A 12,208-nucleotide genomic window follows, 5' to 3' on the forward strand; every position below is an offset into this window, starting at 1 on the left:
AAATATTTAGAGATATACTTAGTTGGTAGAATGCTGCTTTAGCTTGCATGGAGTACTGCCTTTGATCTCCCATATAAGGATATTGTATAAACTCTTAACATTCTGGAGGTAGAGGCAGGATGGTAAGAAGTTCAAAGTCACCTTTGATTATGTGGAAAGGTCAGGTTGATATACTTGGCTTTTCCTTTTCCCACCTAACAGGTCTGGAAAAGGACTGGACCTAGTAAGTGTTCCCAGAAGAGACAATGGGGCTGGGCTTGTGATGGACTGTACCCAGCTGTAGGCTGAGATATGAACATCTCTGTGATGTAGTGCTGAGGATCTCAGCTTGATCGGGATGATGGCTTCTTCTCCTTTAGACCATCTCTTCTTCCCCCATGCCATATTCTATTTGATTTCATGTCTGAGAAACCTGAGCAGAACAGCAAGGAGGATTTGGATGTGCCCGAGAGTAAACCTTCAGCTCTAACACAGCACTTATGACTATTTCCATGTGCATGTGGGCTTCACACAAGCTCTGAGTGGAGATTTATACACATACAAGAAAGGATGTAACCACCACAAACAGGACATTTGTAAAGCTCTGAAGAGACTGACTGAAAAAAAAAACCATATTCCATCAGACATAATTGTTTGTCAGAAAATTTTCTATATGCCCCAATTAAATCCCCAGCATGGAGTACGAGGAGCTGCTAGCTGTCTTGTCCATAGCTCACTGGCATTGGACTTCCTCATCTTCCTATCCATAAGGACATTGTGAAAAAAAATCCCCTATGCCTTTAGAGGGCAGAGACAGGATCATCTGGGGCTCACTGGGTAGAATCCATAAGCTCTAGCTTCACTTTGAGACCCTGTCTCAAAAAGTAAGGTAGAGAGCTATGAAGAAACATACTCAGCATCATTAACTCTGCCATCTACATGAACATCCACGTGTGTACATACAGTATAATTGCAAGGATATATGTGTGTAAGATAATTTTTAAGTTAGTTTTGGCTTCTGACCTCTCAGTCCATCAATAAAGAACTCTGAGACTAATTATCATTAAATTCCTAGGCCATAAAAATTGGCTCATTCCCTGACGACCTCCTAACCTATTTAACCCATTCAAACTCTTCTATGTCTGCCATGTGGTTATCTCCCTTTCAGTCCCAGCCAGTTTCTTCCTTAGCATCTCCTCAGCCTCTCCCTGCTGGTTTACATCGGTCTTCTTGGGCTGTTTCTTGCCTCATCTCTCTCATCTCTCTCATCTCACCTGGTGTCCCTTTTTTATCTCTTACTATTTCCCAGAATCCTCTCTCTTTCTGCCAGTGTCCCACCTCCTATTTTCTGCCTCAGCTCACTGGCCATTGGCATTTTTATTGACAGGTGATGTTTCTAAGAGATTCTCTTTACACACATGTACCATACACACACTCCAAAAATTTTTATGTAGCATATGAAGCACTTGAATGGGCACTCATGGCCATTGTTTAATTATATTCCTACAGTATTTAAGGATATTAAGTATTTATTTGTTAATTTTAATTGATTATCTACTTAAAATTCTATCATTTAGTTATTGGGTATAGGGGGCACACATAGAGATAGCTTATAGGATAGCTTATAGGAGCTCGTTCATCCCTTTTACTATGCGAATTCCACACATCAAACTTAGGTCATCAGGCTTGGTGTCAGGCAGCTTTCCCTGCTGAGCCATCTCATCAAATAGTCATTTTAAAATGATACATCATGGACCCAGCTATGCCACTCCTGGGCATATACCCAAAAGATGCTCCAACATATAGCAAGGACAAGTGCTCCACTACGTTCATAGCAGCCTTATTTTTAATAGCCAGAAGCTGGAAAGAACCGAGATGTCCCTAAACAGAGGAATGGATACAGAAAATGTGGTATGTTTACACAATGGAATACTACTCAGCTATTAAAAACAATGACTTCATAGAATTCTTAGGCAAATGAATGGAACTAGAAAATATCATCCTGAGTGAGGTAGCTCAGTCACAAAAGAACACACATGGTATGCACTCACTGATAAGTGGATATTAGCCCAAAAGTTTGAAATACCCAAGATACAATAATACACAGACCACATGAAGCTCAAGAAGACAGAAGACCAAAGTATGGGTGCCTCGGTCCTTCTTAGAAGGGGGAACAAAATACTCATGGGAGCAAATATGGAGATAAAGTGTTGAGCAGAGACTGAAGGAAAGGCCATCCAGAGACCGCACCACCTGGGAATCCATACCATATACAATCACCAAACTCACACACTATTGTGGATTCCAGGAAGTGAATGCTGACAGGAGTCTGATATAGCTGTCTCCTGAGAGACTCTGCCAGAGCCTGACAAATAGCAGAGGCAGATGCTCTCAGCCAACCATTGGACTGAGCATGGGGGTCCTGATGGAGGAGTTGGAGAAGTCTGAAGAAGCTGGAAGGGTTTGCAACCCTATAGGAAGAACAACACTATCAACCAATCAACCACCCCCCCAACCCCCAGAGCTCTCAGGGACTAAACCATCAACCAAGGAGTACACATGGAGGAACCCATGGCTCCAGTCACATATGTAGCAGAGGATGGTGTTTTCAGGCATCAATGGGAGAAAAGGTCCTTGGTCCTGTGAAGGCTCGATGCCTCAGAGAGGGCAGGGAGGTAGGAGTGGGTGGGTGGGTGGGTGGGTGGGTGGGTGAACACCCTCATAGAAGCAGGGGGAGGGGAGATGGGATCGAGATTTTCCTGGGGAGGGGCTAGGAAAGGGATAATATTTGAAATATAAATAAAGAAATTGTCCATAAAAAAAAGTGATACCTTACATAGTCAAGCAAAAACTTTCCTGGAAACATTTAGTTGTGAGTTAACTTTCATGAAAATATCACACTAGCCCCCAGTGATCAAAAGCAACAACTCTGATTTTGTCACCATTTGAAGGCAAGGAAACTGAGGACCAAGCATAGTGATACATCAAGGCAGAGGGTGGCTGCATGCAGAGCTGAGGATGATCCACACTGACCCACAGGACATGGGGGACCTGAATGTAGAGCTATTCTTTCTTTGACTTGCAGTTCTGAGGATGACCCATTTAGCTTGATCTCTTTGCTTCCAGGTGCTGTCATGTTTGGTGTGGTGAGTCTTCTTGTATGCACAACAAAACAAAACAAAACAAAACAGAACAAAATTGAGAATAAAACCATGTATCAATCCAAGCCACAGTCTTCTCTTTCGTGTGTGTGTGTGTGTGTGTGTGTGTGTGTGTGTGTGTGTGTGTGTAAAAGTACACAAGTGTATGGATGGGTATGTGAAGATGCAGGTGAAGATGCATGTGTAGATGTGCGTATGTGCACAGGCGTGTGGAGGACAACTCTGTCCTTCCTTAGGTGCGGCCTATGTTTCCCTCTCTCCTCCCTTCTTTCCTTCCTCCTCTTCTCCTTTCCTTCCTTCTTCCCTGCCTTCCCCCCTTTCCTTCATTTATGTGATAAGGTCTCTTCCTAGCCTGGAACTCACCAAGAAGACTAAACTGTCTGGCCAGTGAGCCTAGGATTCCTCCACTTCCCTGACCCTGGGATTACAAAACCGTACCACAATGGCTGGCCTTCTACATAGGCCCTGAGGTTCAACTCAGCTCCTCTTTCCCAACAAGCACTTTATCAACTGAACCATTTTCCCCAGGACTCCCAGTCCTCCCTCCACAGGACTTCCTCAACATGGGTCAGATCATGAGCTCTAGTGGTGTTAACTACTTACTCTCTTGCTAACCAAGAACAGCTGTGTGTGCCAAGGATGTGTGAAGCCAGAAATCTGGGGGTGACTCACCAGACCATAGAGGCAATCAGGCATTTTTTTGTATCAACATTCAGGAGAGCTATCTGACCAGATGAAAGATGGACAGAAAATGGGAAAGTTGAATTTGGGATTTACTGTTTGGGTTAGAGTCAAGAGGATACAGGACCAAGACAACAAGAGTCAAAGTCTGTGTTACTCTAAGCCTATTTTCTTGACCATCACTTGGGCCTTAGTGGTTCTAATTTGCTTAAAAGGAGGTGACACCCGATACCATCTGCTTCATTGTTTTGTGGGGAGATATATGCAGTTAGAGGGGAGGGGGAACACTGTTTGCCCAGTCTGAAGCTTTTGGTGTTTCCCCTACAACTATTTGACCCGAATATATTAAATATTGTAATGTTTTGTTACATGTCCCAGGGCAAAAAAGAAAAAGAAATGAGGCTATCACTTATTAGCTTTCTGTTTCTGGATCCTTCCATGGTTGATGCGGCAGCGCGAAAGACAGTGGTGAAATCCGAAGGTAAAGGTTATGCGCTCTTTTATTATGTTTGCAGGGTTTAAAGGGGGAGTCAGGAAGTGCTTACATAACACCCAGGCAAAGTGGTGGATTAGCCGCCAGAGCGGGACTTAAAAGCAGCCTTAATCCTCCAAATCTCCAGGGGTGAAAGGTCAGCCTCTAACACCAGGTTGTGTAAAGAACGGAGAAGTCGCCAGCTTCTGTTTCATCAGGGCCCAGCTAAGCCACTGAGGAAATGAGCAGCCGGGCTGTGGGGAGAGGGGACCACCTCCTCCGCGGAGAGCCACCTGTGAGTTCAGCCAAGGAAGACCGCAATTAAAGTCAGAAAGTGCCCTGTGCAGAGGATAGGCAAGCAGGCTTCAGACACACAGGGCCCCCAGCTGCAGGCCAGGAAGACCTGGCAGGCCCCCATAGCCTTAGGCATCAACCATGTTGGTTCCACAGATAAAACCTGCTCTTGACAGTCTGTGAAGTGGGCTGGTGGACCAGTGACAATCATGCATATTGCCTCCTTTTCCCTCCAAGAAACAGTCAATAACCTGAGATGGGGTTAGTCCATGTACACAGACTCAAGTGTCAAAACAATTGGCCACATTGGGCTGGAAAAAGGGCTCCGTCCTGGACCCTAAGGAAGAACTTGCTGTACCAACATGAAGACCTGATCATTCCCCAGTATTCATGTGAAAGGCCAAGCACTTTGGTGCATACCTTCAGTCCCAGTGCTGGGAAGGTCGAAGCAGAAGGATTCCTGAAAGTCCTTGGCTAGACAGCTTAATCTAATGGGCAATCTCATGTCCTAATGAGAGAGGATATTTCAGAAAACAAGTAGGATGGCTGGTGAGAGACAACACCCAAGGTTGATCTTGGGTTCTCACAGGCATACGTGTGCACCATGTGCACATGAACCCAAATACACACTGACACACACACACACACACACACACACACACGCATCCATAGGGTGTATAAACTCCAAATAAACAGAGATAAATTTGCCTCTCCTATTCTCTGGTTTACTTATTTTTGTTCATAAAACATGGGGTCACAGATTTTTCTTGTTCGTGGATAAAAGACATAAATATATTCACTAAAATTATAGTGAGTCTTGGGCCTAGAGAGATGGCTCAGTGGTTAAGACCAGTGGCTGCTCTTCCAGAGGACCTGAGTCCAATTCACATGGTAGCCCACAACCTTTTATAACTCCACTCCAGGCTATCTGATACTCTCTTCTGGCTTTCATGGGCACCAGTCACACACATGTGGTACACGGACATACATGCAGACAAAAAAGCAATGAGCATAGAATAAAAGAAAAAGAAAAACTTTTAAATTATAGTGAGTCTTGTCATCTATTAACTAAAGCAGTTTTTGGAAGGAGTTGTCTATAGCAAAGTGTGTTTATCTAGCTGGACGGCATGTTGATTCCTTAAGCCTCTAATCACCTCACTGCCTGGTTCCTGTGTGTGCATATGCATGTGTACATGAGTATGTGTGTCCCAAAGCAGGGGTCAATTTCCGTTGTCTTGCTTTGTTATTTTTCATCTTATTCTTTGGTACAGAGTCTTTCATTAAAACTAAGTCATAAAGACTAACTGTGGAATGGTCCTGGAATCGTCCTATCTCTGCCTACTCAGTGCTAGGATTACAGGTGGGCACTGCTGTGCCAGACTTTTAAAAAAATATTTATTTATTTATTTATTTATTTATTTATTTATTTTACACGAGCTAGGGTTCTGAGCCCATGCCCTCATGCCTGCACAGGAGGCATTTTACCCACCAAGTCATCTCCTCAGGCCCCTAGCTACTTATTGATTGGATATATGTTTAATACCGCTTAAGACAAAACAATATAAAGTGAGTACTCATGGGATTTCTGATGGACAGCGAAGTTCTTATGAGAAAGTTAAGGTGAGGGATGGTGAAAACTACATCCCAGACTCGCCCCACATTCTCCTTTCTTCTCAGCCAGTCCTGACTCTGAAAAGTGATGTCAGCGGTCAGATATCACGTGCAGCAACCCCGCCTCTCCCAGACCCCCCTCCCAGGGCTCTGCCTGAGGAGGTTTCTCTCCCTAGCCTCCCTCTAACGTTACAGCACAGCGTGTTACACGGGATGTTTACAGTCCGTGACTTAGTAAACATCTTTCTTCCATGCGTGGGCAAATCAGAACTTTGGCTGCAATCAATTTACAGAAGCAAGTTCTATCACATTTCAGCGCAAAACTAAAAGAGCTTCCGGAGTAGCCGTTCCATATTTATCCCGAGCTGGCCCTTTATTAAATCACTGGCGAAAAACACGGAGATTCGCCTCAGCTGTAGTTTCATCATCTAACAACAGCAGAGGCATTTATCTTATGAAATTGCGGGAGCCGAGCCCTGTGCAGACTGATGGCTCGGAGGGGCTCCTTGCATTAGTATCCCGGCCTCTCGCCTAAGGTGTTTAGGACGCGTACCGCTGTTAATAGCTTGTGCTGTTCATTTTTTACAGAATTTGTGGTTTAAGCAGTACGCTTAGAATATCGAAACTGTTTTTCCCTCCTTTTAACAAATGGTGCCCAACTGTTCAACGTGAAATATGAAAAGTGCTTAGTTGCACATATTTTTCTTTTTCTTTTTCTTCTTTCTCTCTTTCCTCACCTTCTTCAGAGTCCTCGGCTCTTTCCTCAGAATGTTACTGAGGCTGGCTCATTGCCACCAACTATTTTCTTCATTAAGTCAAACCTAATAAGCTAACTGCATTTGGAAAAATGAGGAGGAAGACTGAGCATCGGTTTCCCTTGGGGTGTGGCTTGGTAAAAAAGAAAGAGAAGAAGACACATAGACTTCAGCTGCGTATTGTTTTGACAGGCTTGGGGCCTAATCAGTACTCAGGCTAGGGATGTGGCCTATTTAAACTTCCTAAATAAAGCCTCAAGGAAAGATACCCCCACTGCTATGCTCACTGGTAGCAAATGGGTCATTTTGTCCTTGATATAAAAACTAGTGTAATTCGATTTGTTATTAAGACAAACAACAGACAACACCCTTAACTCTACAGCGTTGCTTTTATGGGAGGCAGTATGCAAGGGTCTTTAAAAACAAAGTTGAGCAGGCTGGAGAAATTGCTCAGTGGTGGAGAATATGTAGTGCTTATACAGAGGTCCTGAGTTTGGCTCCCAGACCCACACTGTGACTCATCACTGCCTACAGCTCCAGCCACATGGAATCTGGTGCCCTATTCTAAACTCCTTGAACACCGTGAACACAGGTATAACCCCCTCACACACACACACACACACATGAACACTTGTGTACCCACCCACAGACACATCCATACATTATTACAAATAAAATAAATCTTTTTTAAAAACTCAAAATCAAAGCAGTGCTTAAATTGGAAATTCTACCTACAAGGGAACTGCCTGGAAGTTAACTCCATTGAACAATGCCAGGTAGGAAGTGTCCTATGATAACTGGGTCAACAGGCAAGGTGGGAGATTTCTTTAAGAAAAAATATTTGTAAGTTATGGCTCCAAAATTATTAATTGGAGGAAATGAGGTGCCTCAAAAAGTAAATTGTGCCCAGTGTATTTATGGAGCAGAAGCAGTGAGAAATTTCATAGTATTGCTGGCAAACCAGCCAGGGGCCAGGGAAGACTTATCCACACATGGGAAGGAGAGATTATTTTCCCCAGTTCAAAAACATTTCTAACCTTCTTCCTCGTCTCCAGATTTGGGAAGAAGAGAGAACCTGAAGGAAAAGATTGTGCATATTTTTATTCTGCCTAGATGCAATGGAAAGGCTCGAAGAGAAAAATAGCTTTCTTTATTCTATCAAAGCCTCCATTTGAGACAAACTGCAGGAAGGCTGAAGCAGAAAAATAATGTCTCAGACCAAAGAGCTTTAGATTTACATTTTGAAACTGTCACAGAAACAAGGAACATGTTAGGCAGAGCTGATTACAGGGTTTGGGAAAATGAGATGAAGTGGATTTGTGTGTCTAACAGGTGAACCTTGCCTCTTGTTCAAGGTCTCACTGGAAACTGCTGATGGGGCTGAGGCTTAGAACAGTAGTGCATTGTCTAGTAGGGCTGGTGGTCATAGGTATCTCGCCACTCTCATAAAGAAGAAAGGTAGGAGATTTAGACTGGCTTTACGGTCCTTAGTCCCAGAAGACTTGGGGTGGGGCTGGGGGTCTCAGGTGAAGTTCTATCTCTGTCACTAAGGTACATGCTAACTGGAGTGGCATGGTTCTCCTCCAGAGGAGAGGTCTAAGCAGGGAGAGATTATCTCTAAAACATTGCTGCACGGGATTTCAAGAGATCTTGTGGCCAAAGCACTTAATGTGGCATAAAGAAAACCCTCAGCAACCACAGCTGTTACTATCCATCATCCCAGATGATCCAACTAACCCACGAGAAGGAGCATCCAAGTAATAAAGTCTCACTGTCCATATGCGAACAATCCCCCAAACCTGAGCAGTACTTCCTGTCACACTGAAGGGGTGTGTCTCTGTCCCCACCCTGGTTAGAGAAGTCCCAGATACTTTCTGACCTCTATTAGTCCTTGCTGGGAACCTTTGTCTGGTGTCTCAACCAGAGAAAAGTGGGTGGGATAGAGAGCTAGGATAGTGTGAGTGACAATTTTCTACCTAACGTTCATTGGGCATGTTTTAGGAAATAATAGTCCAAGGGAAACAGAGAAAGGACTCTCACTTTCATAAAGAAGCTTTCTTCTTATCAGCATCAAACTCTGGGACTAAGAGGATAGCTTAAAAACCAGGCATTTTGTTCTGTACTTATAATCTCAGCTCTTGGGAGGCAAAGATAGCCAGATTGTGTGGGTGTACTGGTGAGCTAGCCTAGCCTTATTGCCGAGCTCCAGTCTCATACACACACACACACACACACACACACACACACACTCACCACATGCCCATGCATGCATACACGTGCTCTGGAATTTACCAGTGCTGAACACATACAGACACAAAAATAAACAAATAATACTATAGAACTAATATGTACAGGAAATAGATCTATCCCTGTGTCCTTTTTAACAGGAATGAAAGCTGTACATCAGTATCACTCTACATAGAATATCTCCACTGTGCCTGATCAACATCAGTTTCTCCAAGGTAAAGAAGAGGAAAAGATTCTTAAAGATTCTTTAAATCAAATAACTTTTGTACAGGAAGAAACTTTCTCGTGGGATGCTTAATGATGGTTCCGAGCCTCCCTGCATCAGAAAAGTGAAAAAAGAAAAAAGAGAAAGTGATTGGAAGCTGAAGGAACTAAAGGCCATGGTGAGATAGAGTTGCACACTTTTAATAGAGAGGAAAGTCTGTAGGGAGATTAGAAGGGCTCCTTAGGTCATGGAAATGTGGCTGGCCTTTGTGATGGAGAGCAGGACTGTCCTCTACATGGTGGATTCTAGTGCCCGAGTTAGTTACGTTCATTCTTTTAGTTACCAGTGTGCCTGGCTTGGTGAACTGATGGATAACCAGCTGTTATCAATTCATGATGAAACTAATATTTTCCAAACACACAACACTAGTTCCTTCTATATATTAATGTATTACATGCATCTGGATGAATTATCAATTAAAAACAAGCATGAAGTATAGCCCAGGTCTTATTCTAACCACTGTGTATGTATGGGTTCCCTAAGTCCCCGAAGAATAACCTTAGGGATAAATGATAAACTAGAGCTGTTTTCTGGGTCTGCATCCATTGGCTCTCCTTGTCCATTAGAAGGGTGATAGAACATATTCATTCTTAAGCCATGGGCTCAAGTCACAGCTCTGGGTTCTCCCCTAGCTCTGTCACTAATAACTAGGATTTCTGCAAGGGTGTTTCAGACCCTTGAATTTAATTTCCTCGCCAGATAAATAAAAGCTAGGAAATATCTGACTTCTTCAGTATAGTTATTACTTTCATAGAACCCCAAAGCCAAGAGTCTTAAAAAAAAGTGAAGTGTTTATTTTTCCAATTAAGTTGTGGTCTGTATTCTAGGCTTAGGTGCCTATCTGCTGAAGCTTTGCTCCAGCAATTTCAAGGGGTGCTATGGGGCTCCTTACAAACTACTCTGCCAGGAGAGAAAGGGGGAAGAAAGGGAAGGAGGCCAAAGAGGTGCTTCAAGAAGAGAGAGAGAAAAAGAAAAATGGGAGGGGAAGGAAAGAGGGAGAGAGGGAGAGAAAGGGAGAGGGAGAGAGGGACGGAAGAAGAAAAGAAGCTTAGAAAAAAAATCTGCTTGCCAAATCTGATTTTATTAGACGTGGCTCCAGTTACCTCAAAAAGTGCCAAGAAAATCTCAAAGTCTAATTAATTTGTTCACATTTTTAAAGGGATAAAGGGTATGAAACAGGCAGGAGTGGAACTCTGGGAGAGAGAGAGACACGCCTTAAATAGTCTAGCAATCGTTCTCTATCTGTGGGTTGTGACTCCTCTGACAAATCTCTGTCTCCAACAGTATTTACATTACAATTCATACAGTAGCAAAATTACAGTTATGAAATAGCAATGAAAATAATTTTGTAGTTGGGGGTTACCACAACATAAGGAACTGTCTTAAAGGGTCACAGCATTAGGAAGGGTGAGAATCACTGCTTTAGAGGGCGTGCCATAGCCCTAAGAGTAAGAATATCTCTGCCTCTTCATTCCTTTTGCCATTGTGTCTTCCCTGTAGAGACCAGAATTAACCCCTTCGCAGTGATTAATATTGACTTTCAAATGACAGGATGTAGCATTACGTAGGGGGCAAACCTCTGGGCATGCCCATGGGAGAGTTTCTAGATTGGTTTAACTGAAGTAGGAAAGCCCTATCTGATCACGGTTGGTGCTAACTCCTGAAAAAACAGGAGAGAGCAAGCAGAGCACCAACATCTGTCTCTCAGTACTTCCTTGTTGCTTGCACCCTGGACAGCTCTCAGCTGGACCCTACATGCCCTTGGCAGTTGGGGACAAATTGGTGCAGAATTAATGACACAGACTCCAGGAGCAGGTGGGAATTGCTGCAGCAAGCTCATGTGAGCACTGCAGCAACTCCTTTAATACCCTCCACCCATGCCCCATTGGTCCCAAGAAAGTATCTATTCTAAACAGCAGTTCCTGATTGGCTAGCATTGCTTGCACCAGCAATCCTTGCTCTCTCAGGCAGCTCTGAGTTACATCCTCCTGCAGGAGATGCTTTTGCAGGTGCAAGGCCCCCAGCGTTTACATAGAGGCAGCATCGCCATTCCGGCTACACTTCCTCACTGGACACACACATGAGCAGCTACCTCAAGACTGTGATGCTATGACTTCCCCAGCATGAACTGTGCTTCTGGGCCCCGTGCTTTGTTATAGCAATGAGAAAAGTAACCAAGACGTTCTCAAAGAATTTCTCAAGGCTTCATTAGTTCTCCATGGGCAGATACCAATCTTGAGAGCCAAGCACAAGCCTTGAGATGAGCTTATGTATGGGGAGTTCTCATTTGGGGAAAACCAAGGTAGGGACTGAGAATGTGTTTAAGTGCTCTTGGCTACTGCAGTTCTCTGTGGCCTGGGTCAGAAAACTACAAACTTCATGGAGTCAAAGCCACATGGATGTTGATTAAATATTTTCCCCTCCTTGAGGAATTTGGAGAAGACACTTCCCACCTGTGAGGCTCTGGTTTAAAAGAACTAACAGTGACACCAGCAGACTCCTGAAAAAAATCAGAAGTGAGCCTGACCCCTCCCCTCCAGTGCATTCAATGCAAATACAAGAATATTCAGTTATTTGTTTCGTTTCCTCTTCCTCTTTAAAGAAAGATTAAGGTACCCGAGAGTCTCAACAGCTAGTGTCATAACTGTCATGCTGAAGAATATCTGAATTAACAGATAAAGGACTCTGTACAAGGCAGAGGCAAGGCTGGAGAGATGGGTCAGTCAGTGAAGTGCTGTTCCAG

This window comes from Mus musculus, chromosome 1, assembly GCF_000001635.26.
Source record: "Mus musculus strain C57BL/6J chromosome 1, GRCm38.p6 C57BL/6J".
Taxonomy (NCBI): Eukaryota; Metazoa; Chordata; class Mammalia; order Rodentia; family Muridae; genus Mus; species Mus musculus.